This window comes from Bos mutus, chromosome 16 (assembly GCF_027580195.1).
Source record: "Bos mutus isolate GX-2022 chromosome 16, NWIPB_WYAK_1.1, whole genome shotgun sequence".
NCBI classification, from domain to species: Eukaryota; Metazoa; Chordata; class Mammalia; order Artiodactyla; family Bovidae; genus Bos; species Bos mutus.
Genome location: NC_091632.1, coordinates 8,962,602 through 8,978,872, shown reverse-complemented (window position 1 = coordinate 8,978,872; position 16,271 = coordinate 8,962,602). Strand labels below are relative to the sequence as shown.

Here is a 16,271-nt window from a genome sequence, read left to right as displayed (position 1 = left end):
GCTTTGCCATCAGGGTTCAGTGACTGATACCAGCTTGTGACCCTGGAAATGTTTGCTCTCTGGCCCTTCACTGAGCAAGGGTGCCAGTCCCTGCTTTAGATCATCAGACTTAAGTAACTGAACTCCTTCATAGAACCCTTCATTAATACGCTATGAAATTGGCCGCCACTGAAAAACAAAAGCCTCTATCTTTCTTGTTCAGTTCAGGTCGTCGCTCAGTCGTGCCCGACTCTTTGTGACCCCATGGACTGCAGCACGCCAGGCCTCCCCGTCCATCACCAACTCCAGGAGTTAACTCAAACTCGTCCATCGCGTCCTCTGTCGTCCCCTTCTCCCGCCTTCGGTTTTTGGGTGCTGCTTTTTTGTGCTTCTGTCTCTCCTATGTCTGAATCTCACCCTGCTGATACTCTGCTGGGAGAGGGCGAGTGGCCCTGGCAGGCAGGGTGTCTGCCTGGGGCTGTGTGAGCCTTGAGGAAGTAGCAGGACTAGGCGGTGCGCCTGCCCTCCCGGGCCACAGACAGGGACCGTGGGAAGGTCGCCCTGAAGCTTTGTTTCAGAGTGCAGCAGAGACTAGACTGGTGTGAGGCCCTACCGGTTGGGAGCCGTCAGCCTGGGGGAGCCCTTTGTTCGGCAGGGCTTTTAATAACGCGCGTGGCAGTGCAGAGAACAGCGTGGTTTAGATTCAGCCCCGAGCTGAAATGGCACGTCTGAGGATACCTGATTACAGTCATCCGTCTCGGGCCTCCGGGCTGCTGACTCTCCCTGGCTGTGCATGGAAAGTCAGAGGTACTTGCGCCAGGTGTCTTTCCAGACCAGAAAGAGCTCAGGCGTGGCCTCAGCAGCGCTGAGGTCCGCATTGGCCACCCCGGTGCACACAGGAGCCGGTGTTCACACGATCAGTTGTCCTGTTCAGGTTCAGGTGTCCTCGGGAGCACAAACCAACACGGCCTCCACCTCTGTTCACTCAAAGGGCTGCCTGGGCACCCCGGGAGCCCGGCGTTCCCCTGCCAGTCTCGGGGAAGGTGCCGAAATCCGTGTGGAGGCTCCATGCTCGGCAAGGTGTGATCTTGGGCTGGAAGCCGATGATGGTCACACTTCTGGAGTGCGGTGTGCATTCCTTGTCCCCCCCCGCCCCGACTTCCCTGGCACCCGCTCACTGGGGGTCTCACCAGAACAGCCTCCCAGGTAGTCTCCGCTGGGATGGTCTCACTGGAATGGCCCCACTGGGCTGGTCTGGCCGGGAGTCTTGGCCTGGCTGGTGGAGGGGAGCGGCGTCCTCCCCAGTCTCCCTCTTAGCTAATGTCACTCTCACGTGGGGAAGGAAGAGGGTGAAGGAAAACACCAGAAACAAAAATTTGTTGTGAAAAAAATCTTGCGGCTGCTTCTGGTTTTGAGCTAGACTCGGCACATTTGAACCACAAGTGCTTTTAGAATAAAATAATATGAAGTTTGCATGCATTCACACATTGCGTTTATAATCATTCTCTCCCCGCCATTGATTTCCAAAGTTCATTTAGGCTCTCAGAGATGGTAATCCTTGTGTGAAATTGAAGGGGGCTGCAATAGACGGCGTGGTGCGCGCCCACATCCACGCTGGGGCGCACCCGCGGAGCCGGGGCCTCAGGTTATTGTGGTTCACGTTCGTCCGGGGCCCCGCCTCGCGAGCCTAGTTTCTGGAGCCATCATCCTGGGGCGTCCGTTGCTCTCATGGGTTATTTTGAGGGGCACATGTGTTGAGTGATGCAAAAGAGAGTAAAAGCTTGGCACCTTCTAACAGAAACTGTTGACTGGGAGCGAAGGTCTCCCTGACGTGACCCGAGTCCAGCTCCTCCCGCGTTGGAGGAGGTTGGAGAAGCCTCATAGGACACCCCAGCACTCAGGGATCTCGCTGCCTGGGGGCAGCAGGAGTGTGTGCCATGGGGCCTTCCATCTCCGCTGAGAACGGGGTTCCTGTTCGCTCGGCCACTCTTGCTGCCATTCTGAGCCTGAGAGCCCTGTCCGGGGAGTGGGGACCGCAGTGAGGGGCGCTGAGGACTGCGGCCCCCGTTCCCGGAACACTTCCCCACCAGGACAGGCTTGCGGCTGAAAGGTTGGGAGGACCGCCCGTGCCCCGCCCCTGTGTCCGGAGCAGGCTGCCAGTGATGAGAGCTCGGGAAAAGCAGCATTGGTGCCACCCAGACCCTGCCTCGCTGCCTCACCGGCTCCCGTCGGCCTCCCTCCTTCCCGCGCCTCCCTCCTCCTTGCTCTTCCCTCTCTCCTGGTTTCCTTCCTCAAGCCTTTCTTTCTCAGAGGTCGTCTCCAGGAGCGCAGTGGTGGGTGCACCCTGGTGACCCATCGAGGGCTCAGAGATGAGCGCACGTCTTAGCCGTGATCGGTCGCCGTGCTAAACTGGCAGAAAGGAAGATGCTTGATGGCTCTTAGGCTCAACAGCTTAGACCTACCTACTTGTTACTTTAAAAATCAAACTCAGATGTTTCATTTGTAAGTATGGTCTGACATGACTCTTCCAAACATTGTAATTTAGGGAATTAGATCATACATGTTTTTGAAAGCAATGGATGATCCGCTTAGATCTGTTTTAAACAAGGAGGGGGGAGACATTCAAAAGAGACTTCTGTGGTCTTTATGTTCCTTCTAATTTTACTTAAAAAAAAAAACATTCAACAATAACATGTTAACAACAGAAATCCACCCTAGAGTCTGGAGCTCCTACTGGGGTCGCTCCCGCTGCACCTCCCCAGATCACTGCTCAGTGTCCTGGAATAACTGCACCCCAGCCCCCCGCCCCCGCCCGCGCACCCAGCCCGGTTTCTTTTTGTTTGAGTCCAATTTAGACTCACACAGAGGAGCGTCTGAAGCAGGCTGGGTGGTGGGCCCGGCCTGTGGGGCAGGTTTGGTGGCCAGAGTGCTGGTCACCCCCGCTGCAGTGATGCCCCGGACACCAGGGCAAAGCGGGACACAGCCTGTTAAGTTCCAACGCCGTGTAGTTTGCAAACCAAGTCGTGCACCGTCCTCCTCTGTGTACCTTTTATGTATATGTTCTTCAGCGGAGAGATGCAGGTCCCACTCCAGACTGATCAGCTGGAATCAGGGCCCGGGAATCAGGGCATCGGGCCAGACAGCTAAACAGCAGCAATAGCACAGGGGACCTGGTAGCCAACTGTAGCTGAGAACTGCTGATTCACAGACTACATTCAGGACTGATTTTGTTCAGAATGGTCTGTTAGAAAGTAAGTCTCATTTAGGTTTAGGCAACTCTTTGCTGCATGCGAATCAATGCATAATTAAGAAGTGAAGGAAATGTGTTTACTCACAACCTACACTGCACATTTTCTGACCTCTTATGTATCCTTGAGCACTGTCTTGGGTTTGAATTAATCCGGCCTCTACTGAGTGGTGGTGTGTGGAGCCTGTTGCTTATTAGATTTGCTGAACTGGGAAAAAGTAGCAAGTAAAAAGATGACTTACTGGAGTATTTCTTTTTCTTTAGAGACATTACATTTTTTTTTTTTTTTTTTTTAATGTTAGCAGTATGAAACAGCAAAGATCCTAGGAAGAAGAAAGTTTATTTTTTTCAGGTTTGATATATTTATTCAGAGGGTGAGTCAACTGGAATGAAGCATTTTTTAGCATTATGAAATTCAGTGTTAGAAAATCTTTTTCCTTGCAGTTCTGTTACAGTTGTATAATCCTAATGAGTTTCTTTCATCTGGAGTTGTTCACGCACTCAGGCATTTTGAATGATCTCTGATGTAATCGGCAGTAAAGACTGTGGTGCAATGGTAGCTGTGATCAGAAACCTCTGACATCACATTTTATAATGGATTTAGGAGAGAGGAGGAGGAACGGAAGAGGGTAAAAAGTGAGGACTTACTTAGTAAGGGATGTGTGTTATTTTATTTGACAAAGACACAGTTTTGGATTTGCTGAAAACAAACCAGAAAATTATCCTGGAGAATATATTTGAAGACATTTACTTTTTGGCTTTTTTGAATTCTAATAGCATGCTCTGTTGTCTTTTGCAGTTGACGGTTAAAAATGTAACTTTAGTATCAGAATTAAATAATAAGGTAGAATCAAAGTATTAGGTCACAGACAGCTTGTGTTCATTAAATTCATTGGGAAGTGACTTCTAGTAAACCCAACAACACTGATTTCAGTAACTCAGTGGCTGTGAGAAGTGATTAGTTGGCCCACGTGTGCTCATTATGTTTTTGGTTCATAGGTCCCTTGATTAATCTCAGGATTCTGTTTCATGTGCTACAGAGTTTTGTATATAAAATGCTTCTGTCTCACACATGAGTGTATATTAGGGACGAAGATAAGATCAAACCAGCAGGTGTCACAAGAACCATAGTGAAAACATTGGCCCTGATTGTCTCAACCTTTATTTTGTTACTTTTCAGTGATTCTTTAACATAAAACGTGTTAAAATGATTTTTCAGTGGACACTTCTCTGCCTTCTCGTGTCAAACCCTTCTTTTCAGATGTTTTAGGGAGCGTGTTTGAAGTGTAGCAGTGGCTCTAAAAAGATTTAGTTCAGAGAAGGACGTGTTTACTGAGTGTACTGAACTTTCCTTCTTTTCACTTTCTTGGAAAAAAGTTCACCGTGAATTACTCCATATCCAGAAAGTTTATATTTAACTACTTAAACATATCTCTGGCTGGCTGTGTTCTACTTTTTTCCATATTTCACTCCTGTTGACTAGTCAGCAAGCATATGCATTTTATAGGAGTAAGGAATAGGAATTCATAAACAAACTGTCCTCATACTGGGCTTAATTGTTCAGTTTTAAAATTCAGCACTTGCATTCTTATTATCTATTTTATGTTAGGCCATTTCTGAGTCACTGAATAATCACGGGACGGTAATGTCTGCCTTTCCAGAAAAGCAAAAGGTTCAACACATTTCTGTTTGCCATAATTTTTATTAGAAATTCTCTCTCTTATTTCCTTGTTTCTCACATGATGACTTGACAGAAATACAAATCCTGTAGGCAAATCCAATCCCCTGTCTTTTATGATGATCTTACTAGAGTAACAAAGAAAGAACGAGGAAGGAGCAGCTTCTTGAGACCACAGGGAGCTGTACGGAAGGCAGACTGATGGCAGGTACTGTTCGTTTTCTTCTCAGCATACCAAATAAAGACCTTCTGTTTTGCAAGCAGCTTTATTAAAATCTTAACGTTACCCAGGTAATTTCTTTGCTAGATATTTACCTGTGTGAAGTGAAAACTTAAATGTGAACCAGTACGCAGATGTTTACAATGGCTTTATTTGTAACTGCCCAGAACTGGAAAACAAGACAAGTGTCCTTTAGTTAGAGAATGGATAAGCAAACAGTAAGAATGAGCAGACTGTGTGCAGCAACACAGATGCGTCTCAGGTACACTGGGCTGAGCGAAGGAGGCCCAGCTCAGAGGACTGTGTTCCGTGTGGCTCCATCTACACGCTCTCCTGGTAAAGGGAGGATGAAGGGACGGAAGACAGATGAGCGGTTGCCAGGAATTGGGGCGCATTTGACTGTAAAGGGACACAGAGAATTGCATGGGCCAACAGACCTTCTCATTTTGATTCTGGTGGCAGTTACAAGGCTAACTTTGTCAAAACCTATGAAAATCACACAGGAAAATGGAAATTTTCCTGTATATAAATTATACTATAATAAAAAAGCGCTAAAATAAGTTTTAGACAAGATATATAGACTGGCAAGGTAAAGATAGTGTTAATTTGTCCCTTTGGCTTTCCCAGACATCATAAGAGGAACCTTAGAGCGCTCTATCTCCACGCAGCCTCTGTCTCTGCGGCGGTCTCCACGTGCTCGGCCCTGCTGCCACTCTTATCTGTTGGTTCATGCCGATAACACTTACTTAAATGTCTGCCAGATGTCTGCCGTCGCATTTATGATTCCTTCCTGCGTCTTCTGCCTTCCCTCCGAGAGCGTTTTCATCCTGTCTGTCCCGTGCTGGTTTTTGTTTGTGTAGTCTTGTTTGCTAGAGTGCCTGATTATTTTTGGTTACCTGTCTGAAATTATATGTTTAGGATTGATAGTAGAAGTGATGTGAAGCCTGAGATAATCTCTTTCTCCAGGGTATGTTTCCATGTGTTTCTGCCAGGTGCCTGGGGGTTTAGCTCTGTGTGTATGCCTGCGTGCTCTTTGCAACCCCATGGACTGTGGCCCACCAGGCTCCTCTGTCCATGGGATTCTCCAGGCAAGAATACTGGAGTGGGTGGCCATTCCCTCCTCCAGGGGATCTTCCCAACCCTGGGATTGAACCCCTATCTCCCAAATTACAGGCGGATTCTTTACCCCTGAGCCACCTGGGAAGCCCATTAGCTCTCAGAAATGACCTCAGTCCAATTTCGGGGGATGTAATGCCCTGAAGGTTGTCCCAGCCCAACTGGCGGGGTTGTCGCCAAGCCCCGGTGGTGAGCTGTGGACTGCACTGTTTCTCTAGTCTGCAGGGGTGGGGAGTGCCCTGCAGCCCCCCACAGCCAGTCTGTGCTCAGTGGGGAGTGCCCAGATAGTAGACCCCCGTCTCTGGGTTTTCCTCCACCCCTCAGGCACTGGTCCCTTAACTCTTCCCTGTTTCCAAACTGTGATGCTTTAAAGCAGATTAAAAAACATTTGTATAACTAACTGTCCTCCTGGGGGTAGGGGGTTGTCTGAATTGTCCTTTTGCCATTATGGAAGTGGAGTTTGCCTGTATTATTTTTTATACCCATACATGTAATTCAAATGTGCTTTAAAAAAGAGAACAACAACTGTAACTTGCTATTTTTGATTTAATATATTATGAATTAATATTAGAATTATAGATGACTATATATTTACTGTATGTTTAATTCCGTGCCAGGTGTCGAGGGGGTGCAGTGATGTATAGAACAGACAATTTCCTACCCTTATCTGGCTGATATTTTGGCAAGATAGGTAGCTTAAACAAGTGCGTAATTATCTAATTGTTAGTTATAAAAACAGTGTACTTTGAGTACATCTAACTTGGAAATTGTCTCTGAATCTTGCTTTTTCGTTTCACGTTGTACTGGGTACATCTTTAACTACCATTGCAATTTTTATAAGCGTTTGGTCAGCCTAGGGTTCCATTTTCTGTATTTACTATAATTTCTTGAGACATTTTCATATGGTTGGACCATTATGTTGTTCATAGTTTTCCTTTCTGATAAATGTCTTTTAATATACATTCTTGTATGTAATCCAGAATTCAGTCACTGATTTATTTCTTTAGGATTGAGTTGTGGGATTAAGAGTACTGAGTAAGAGGGGATGAATGATTATTAATGTTTGTTTCTGTATTGCTTTCTAGAAAGGTTATTACATATATATAAGGATTACATGTAATTTAAAAATATGTGTCATTTTGAAAGGTTATCAATTGCATACTTTGTCATTGTTTAAATTTGTATTTCTTTATCAGTGATATTCAACATGTTTTATATTTATTTCTAATGTACATTTCTTTGTGCCTATAAACTATACACAGTGTTAAGACAGGACATTCTGCTTTATGAATGAAACTGTGGTATTAGATTTAAAACTAGAATTAGACCTTCTACTTTTTTCCCTAGTGCTATAATTTTTTTATTTATACTTGGATTGCCATTTTAACTTGCCTTTGTTGAGAATACTTTTGTAAAAGTTCTGTAATGAGTAGCAGGAAGTAACTTCTGAAGTCTTTAATAAAATGAAAAGTATATGTTAGTTAGAGAAGGAACCATATAATTGATCATTGTTTATCTTAAATCTCTCTTCAGATTGCTGCTACATAGTTTAATATTTAGGATTTTGTACTAGGTCCACACTAGTTGCAGAGAACCTGGGTAGTATGATGAAACTGTCAAAATATATGTGTGGAAACAGAAGGAGAAAGATTTTTAATAAACAGAACCTATACATATCCATTATTATGATTTGTATTTACTAAAGCTTTAAGTTAGAAATTGAAAGATTGCAAGATTGACTGGCCTTTATGTCTTCGTTGTTAGGTAATTTTTGTTGCAGAATGAAGGAAATATTTTTCTTTAGCTCAGCATTTTTTACCTATAATTACCTTTTTAAAATTTAATGGCTAGTTATGTTTTTTGACCAACATCATGATCACAAATAAAATTCAATAATTATTTTCTTACAAATATGTATTTAAGTCTCTTCTTTTTATATTCTATTACATACGTTTCAGTACCATATTTTACAGTTGGCAAAAAGTCAGGTTTGTGTTTTGAAATGTATGATTTTTAAGTCAGTTTCTGTAAAAATTAAAAAATTTTAAAGGTGAAATTCATTGAGGATGTCTGCAGACACAATAAAGATTCTCATTTTGTTGAAGATTTTGTCTAAGGTGAATATATTAACTGAAGTTATTCATTTTAAGTATTATGCAGAAAAAAGTATATAGTTAGCATGATTTAATTTCCTTTTAACTGTCTCAGGGCTTTGTATTTTATACTTTTATTAAAATATGGGAACTAAGAAAGATATTGTTTTCACTTAGGGAATGGTGCCATATTTCAGCGTTTAAATTAAGATGGCCATATCATACTGTGTCCCTGAGGGCTGTATTATTTATTATATATATAGTATTTTGACTTTTAATAATTTTCTTACCAAGGTCATGTGAATTATGAAATTTCAGTTCACTGGCAGACACAACTGTGTAAAAATAGTTTGTTACTCAGCTTTTATATCTTGATATTCAGATTCCTAATTTTGTAGTTTTCTTTTCTACAAAATATGTGACTACACACAAGATTTTGGGAAGATTGTTTTACTTTAATGTGTACGGAGGTTGTGAATCTACATGAAAATATTTGTAGTATTTAAACATCTATTTATGATAGAAACTCTCAACAAAGTTGGTACAGAGGAAATACACCTCAACATAATAAAAGCCATAATGACAACCCGAAGCTTACTTCACACTCAGTGATGAAAAGCTGAAAGCTTTTCCTCTAAGATCAGGGATAAGATAATGCCCACTCTTCCCACTTCTATTTAGCATAATATTGGAAATCCTAGGCACTGCCATCAGACCAGGAAAAGAAATACAAGCACCCAGACTGGAAGGGAAGAAGCAGTACTGCCCCTGTGTATAGGTTACATGATATTGTATATAAAAAACCCCAAAGTTCTCCACCCCAAAATTATTAGAACTAATAAATAAATTCAATAAAGTTGCAGGATACAAGATTAATATACAAAAGTCTATTGCATTTCTATACACTAATAAGGAAACTATCTTTAGAAAGAGAAATCTTGAAAATCCGTGTACAACTGCATCAAAAAGAATAAAATACTTAGGCATAAATTTAAGCAGGTGAGAGACCTATACTTTGAAAAGTATAAAATATTGATGAAAAAAATGGAAGATGATACAAATAGATGGGAAAATAAACCATATTCATGGGTTGGAAGAATTAATATTGTTAAAATGTCCATACTACCCAAAGCAATATAGAGATCTAATTCAATTCCTATTCAGAATACCCATGACACTTCTCACAGAATTAGAACAAATAATTTTAAAATTAGTGTGGAACCACAAAAAAATGGGATAAATAAAACAGACATTAATGCTGTTAAAACAAGATTTGGTATTGCTATACTACCTAAAGTTGGCTTCCCTGGTTAATCAGACTGCAGAGCATCTGCCTGCCAATGCAGGAGACCCAGGTTTGATCCTTGGGTCTGGAAGATCCCCCTGGAGAAGGGAATGGGAACCCACTCCAGTGTACTTGCCTGGAGAATCCCATGGGCAGAGAAGCCTGGCAGGCTACAGTCCATGGGGTCACAAAGAGTTGGACATGACTGAGTGACTAACACTTTCACACAAAAGACCCCCAAATAGCCAAAGCATTCTTGAGAAAAAAGCACAAAGCTGAAAGTATCATGCTGTCTGATTTCAGACTATGCTGTAAAGTTACAGTAATCAAAACAGTATGGAACTGGGACAGAAATATACACATAAATCAGTGGGCTAGAATACGGAGCCCAGAAATAAACCTGAGTCCCTTGGACTGCAAGGAGGTCCAACCAGGCCATTCTCAAGGAGATCAGCCCTGGGATTTCTTGGAAGGAATGATGCTAAAGCTGAAACTCCAGTACTTTGGCCACCTCATGCGAAGAGTTGACTCATTGGAAAAGACTCTGATGCTGGGAGGGATTGGGGGCAGGAGGAGAAGGGGACGACAGAGGATGAGATGGCTGGATGGCATCACTGACTCGATGGATGTGAGTCTGGGTGAACTCCGGGAGTTGGTGATGGACAGGGAGGCCTGGCGTGCTGCGATTCATGGGGTCGCAAAGAGTCGGACACGACTGAGCGACTGAACTGAACTGAACTGAACTATATGGTCAGTTAATCTATAACAAAGGAGACGAGAATGTACAGTGAGGGAGGGACAGTCTCTTTTAGTATATGGTGTTGCAAACACTGGTAAGCTACATGTAAATGAATGATCTTAGAAAATTTTTTTATACAATATACAAAAATAAAGACCTCAATGTAAGGCCTGAAACCATAAAACTCTTAGAAGGAAGCAGAGGCAGTGTGTTCTTTGACACTGATGTTAGCAATATAGTTTTTGATCTATCTCCTCCAGTGAGAGAAACAAAAGCAAAAATAAATAAATGGGCCCTAAACAAATTTAAAAGCTTTTGCACAGAGAATGAAATCAAAATGAAAAGAGCCTACTGAATGGAAGAAAATATTTGCAAATGACATGTCTGATAAGGGGTTAATCTCCAAAAATATATAAAGAACTCATACAACTCAGTATAAATTTTAAAAATGAGCAAAAGACCTGAATAGAGTGATGATGTGAAAGGTAAGTGGGCTGGGGGAGGTCTGGTCCTACTTTGGAGAGGATTTTTAGCATGGATATAGCGAGCACAGAGGCCCTGAAGCCAGGGAGGACGCCAGTGGTTTCAGGGACAGAAGAGGGGTTCGTGTTGATGGAAGGGAGTCAGCGAGAGAGACTGGGATGACCTGCTGTGGGAGAGGTGGCTGGAGATGACTTACAGGGAGGGCCCTGCAGTATTTGGCAAGCACTTGGGATTTTAACCCAAGAGCAATGGGAGCATCATGAGTTGATTTGTGTTTTTCAAATATCAGTGCGAAGAGAATAGTGGAGAAAGAGAGGCCACTTCATAGGATATGAGAGTAATCCCTGGCAGAGATACAGAGATACCTTGTAGGGTTGTATTAGTGGCGCTAGAAGAGCATGGAAAATTTTCAGAAATGGTATTTCCTGATGTGTTGGAGTGGGGAGCAGAGAGATGATGGAAGGGGACAGTCAGGATGAACTCTAGGTTTTTGACTAGACCAGAGCTTCTGAAAGTGTGGTCTGTCCGCTTTGATGGGCCATGGGGGTTAGGAGTTGGCTGGGGTCCTTGAAGTTCATTCTTGTGGTCTGCACAAAGGATTTTGTAATACTAAGACGTTTTTGATACAAAGAGCCGACTCATGGGAAAAGACTGGGAAAGGTTGAGGGCAGGTAGAGAAGGGGGTGACAAAGGATGGGATGTTGGATGGCATCAGTGAGTCAATGGACATGAGTTGAGGAAACTCTGGGAGATAGTGAAGGACAGGGAAGCCTGGCGTGCTGCAGTCCATGGGGTTGCAAAGAGTTGGACATGACTTAGTGACTGAACAGCAAGTTTGTAAAAGCACGGATGCCTTAGCTTAAATTGGTGCAGCGGTACCAAACTACTAGTCTTTGTCTTATCTACCTGTATAAAAAAGACGAGTTTCCTTTTAACTTGTATTTGATGAAGCAGTTAAAGAGTATTATTTTTGGTCGCATTTTGACCTTTGAGCACAAGTCCTTGAATCTGCGTGATGCAGCGGGAGGCCGACATGAAGCCCCATGGCAGCAGATGGGCTTGTGTCGAGGAGGCGCGTCTGTGCAGTTGTTGGAGGAGCCGCCCAGCCGGCTCATGTTTTCACCGGACACTGTTTTTACTTGAAACAAAAACCGACACTCAAACTTGGGACTTCTGTAGACGTTTGCCTGTCATTTAAGGGAAAACAAGTGCCATTATTTGTTCCTCATGATTAAATTTGAACTTCTAAAGTGAAGGTTGGAATTTTGGAAAAATTATATTCATCACTCTGACCTTGACATCTTCCTGGTACTTGAAGATTTCTGATGAGATGAGTGGTAACACTATTGAGTGTGTTTATGAATGTTGTATAATGAAATGGTCAACATTCAGTGGATCTGTGTAACTCACGGAGCTAAAGTTTTCCAGGTGACATGCACGGGTGTTATAAGATCGTGCATGAATAGAGGATCTATTTAGAGGGCAAGAGAGCCCATTAGACTTTCACATCAGAGTACAAAAGTTCATTGATAAGTTTTGAGAGTCCATGTTGCAGTTAACCTTTACAAATCTACCACTTGTAAAGCTTGCTGTAGTGCTAAAGAAGAATATCCACAGTGGGTATTCCAGCTGTGTATCTGTAAGACCACATTTATAAAAATACACCTCAGCCAAGACAACATATCTCAACAACTTGAATGTAGAAGCTGCTGCTTTTCTGAAGATAGACATTAAAGAAATTAACAAAATGCAAAACAGTGCTTCTCTTCTAGCTAGTATTTGCAAAGTTAGCTATTTTTCATAAAAATGTGTTATAGTCATATAATTTATTGCTCTTATTTGTAAAAGAATTAGTATGTATTTTAAGCATTGCTCTATTTTGATTTCTAATATGAGAAATAGGGATATTTATGACCCGTGTGAGCAAAAAAAAGGGGTCTTTGGGATTCTCAGATAAAGAGGTCCTGAGATGCAGAAATTTGAGAGGTTTGGGCTGGATCAGCTGAGTAGGTGGTGATAATGTAAGGAGAGAAAGATTATTAAAGAACTTAGCAACTTTTTTTTTTTTTTTAGAAATGGCAGATGGAATCTTCTGTTCAAAAACTGTGACGATTCTAGGTGGTCATTTGGATATTTGTGTTTGTGGTTCAGAACTCAGAACAGATGAGATAAATTTCAGAGTAATCGTAGATGGATAGTAATCAAGTCATGGGAGTGGAAAGGATGACCTGAAAGAATGTAGGTTTAAAAAACAAAAAGAAGATTCATACCGTACAGCACTTGGACATAAATGTTAGATTGAAAAAGGAACTCAGAAAAAGGAGTTATTATATGAGAGTACATGGGGCACAGAACATTTCCAGAAAGTGAGAGAGTTGTGTTGGCTGCTGGCTGAGGTCAAATCGGAGGACCTTGGTGAGGGCCCTTATCACCTCTTGTCTGGATTGTTACCGTCGCCTCTTGACAGGTCTGTCTTGCGGTTGTGAGCCCCTCTCCTCTGTCATACGGCAGGAAAGATTGTATTTCTGAAAGGGCACTTCCCTCCCTCGGCTGCTTGAAACACGGCACTAGCTCTCTGATAGCAGTTGAATAAAGGGGATATCATAAAAGTTAGCCGGACTCCCCCCAGCTATCTCTCACCACTTGCCAATTTTAATTTTACTTACATGATGTTGTGCTCTGCTTTTGGATATTTTGATGTGTTCTTTCCTTTCACCAGATTTCCTGTTTTCCTTGCCTTATCTAACCTGTGAGAGTATCTCCTCCTTATTTAAAACCCGGTTCAGGTAGCACCTTCTTTGGGCAGCCTTTTTTGATGGAAGACTGGTTGCCAAATTTGTTGAATTTGATCATAATTTTACTCACCATTGATTTTAGACTTATTAAACTGTAGCAGTTATTACTTGATGTTTTGATAGAGATACATTCATTCATTTATTCCGTAAATATTCGCTCAGCACTCATTTTGTGCCAAGCATTGGCCTAAGCTGGGAGCAGAGCTGTGGACAGCAAACACAGGTCCCTGCAGCCTGGGACTCACGATCCAGAAGACCGAATGTATGTCTAACACTTATGCATTAAACGTCTTTATTAACGAGGGGCTTACCTGAAAGATAATATATAAGCATATACGGCCTTTGAAAATATGATAATATCAGATCAGCATATAAACACTGATATTTTCTTTTTCAACAGAAGCAGTTAGAATCAAGTGACACTTGGAGACGTGTTAGATATTATGCAAAGCACATTTTTTTGCTCCTTGTTCATTGTATTACCAAGCCCATGTGCAGTATGGGAGGCCCACTCAGGCTCCTTTACTGAGCGGGGCTGTTTGTCTGGGATGCTGTAGCAGTGACGCAGACTGCTAGTCACTTCTGAGATGTCTTTGAATTTTATGTTTCTTTTTTTTTTCATTTTGCCTTCTTTTCTTTATAATTTTATTTGCTTAGGCATTGCACACATCAAGAGGTATGATGAAACCCACTTTGTTATAATCTAGCTCATTTCTCGTAGCGTCTTCTTACAGTTAGCTGAGCTGTGGGCTATTAGAATATGCTGCACAAAGAAAGCGTTCTGTGACTAAGTAAGTTGAATGTGAGTGAGGTTTTTTGTTTGCTTTTGTAGCTGCAGGCCCGCCTGGACCCTTTGGTGTGCTAGTACTCACTGTGGCCCTCTAAGACCGCTTCTTACAGCAAGGAGTGTTTCATAGAGGTTTCAGACCAGGAGGCCTTTTCTTTTTCCTGTGTTGTCTCATGTAAACTGTATGGGGCACTAGATGTCAAATACTGGTTTTAATGATATCGATTTATTTTTTTTTAAGTCTTTATTGTGATGTCACCTTGCTTTGAAAAATGACAGTTTCTTGATGTCCTGAAGTGTGCAGTTTTGAGCAGTAATCTGTCCTGCATTAGAATTATAGCAGCAAGTCGTAAGACACCATCTTGGATGTGTAGTTGGCTTGTAACAGTTTTTCTTTTCCTAAGCTGGAGATACTGTTTAATTTATATTACCTTTTGCAAAAGTGTCCTTGTTGCTTATACACATTTTAAATAATCAGTGTAGCCTTAAGTCATTGTTTCTTGATTGTTTAATGATTCAGATTTCACACTAAAAGGTATTCTAATTCATTACTGGGATTCTCATTCTCCTTCCTTCTTCTCTCTCCCTGAATCCAACACTATATAAAGTTGAATTGAACAATACATAAACATGATTATATATCATGACTAAATGGGAGTTCATTCCAGAAATACTGGCTAAACATTTGCCAAAATAAATGTTCAAAATTCAAAATTAAAGAGCCACCAAAATTCAGCATTTTAAGAAAGTGTTTAATCAGCTCAGACACAGAAGAATTTGTTGAAAACCTAACATCTATTCTTTATAAAATCTTCCAGCAAAGTGAAAATAGAAGGGCACTATCTCATCCTGATAAATTAGGGCATTTATGAAAAATGTCCATCTTACATCATACTTAATGGTGAATGACTGAATGCCTTCGTCCTCAGATAGGAACAAGAAAAGGATGTCTTTGATTCTGTTCATTGTACTGGAGGTTCTAGCCTTTGCAATAAGACAAGAATCTACAAAAAAAATCTACTTGAACCATTAAGTGAGCTTAGCAGGTTTGTAAGATAAAGGGTCAATATACAGAAATTATTTGTATTTCTGTACACTATCAGAAAATTGAGATAAAAATACTTAATAGTATCGAGATATATTTAGGAAATAACCTGAAAAAAAGATGTGAAAGACCAGTTTGGAAAGTGAAAGCCGTTCTTGAAAGAAATTAAACCTATTAATAAGATATCCTATGTTTATGGGTTTGAAGACCCAATATTATTAAAATGAAAGGTCTCTCTGCAGATTGATCTATAGAGTTCTTGTAATCCTAATCAAAATCTCAGTAGTTCTTTTTTTTTTTAAAGTAGAAACAAACAGACTGGTTCTAAACTTTATATTAAAATCAGAGATATGATTAGGCATATATCTAGACTTTATAATAAAGCTACACCAGACATTAGTATAGTATATATATGTGCAGTCATTTGATAATATGTTGAGGCTGGTATAGTAGCACTGTAGTGAGATATGGGAGGATAAAGGATAATCTTTGCAGTAAATGATTTGAAGTCAGTTGGATAGCCATGTGGAAAAACTAGCTGAATATTGACTTCACCTTACATTGTACAAAACTTTAATTCCAGGCCAATTGCAGATAGGAATATGAAAGGTAGAGCAATAAAGCTTATGTTGGAAGATAATGTGTGCAAATTTACAACAGGAAAATAATTCCTAAATATTTAAGCATTTTGTATACGAAAGCATTAACCGTAAAAGAAAAGATTGGTTAATTAGAACTTGTTAAATTTCAAAAGTTAACAAGTTAATTAAAAGATGCCATTGGGAAGGTTTTTAAAAGACAAGT

General features: G+C 41.4%; 1 protein-coding gene across 2 annotated transcripts in view; it reads left to right on the top strand.

Moving 5' to 3' along the window:
* Positions 1–16,271, top strand: part of NEK7 (NIMA related kinase 7) — a 138,248-nt gene that overhangs the window by 38,780 nt on the left and 83,197 nt on the right. The window lies entirely within an intron of this gene.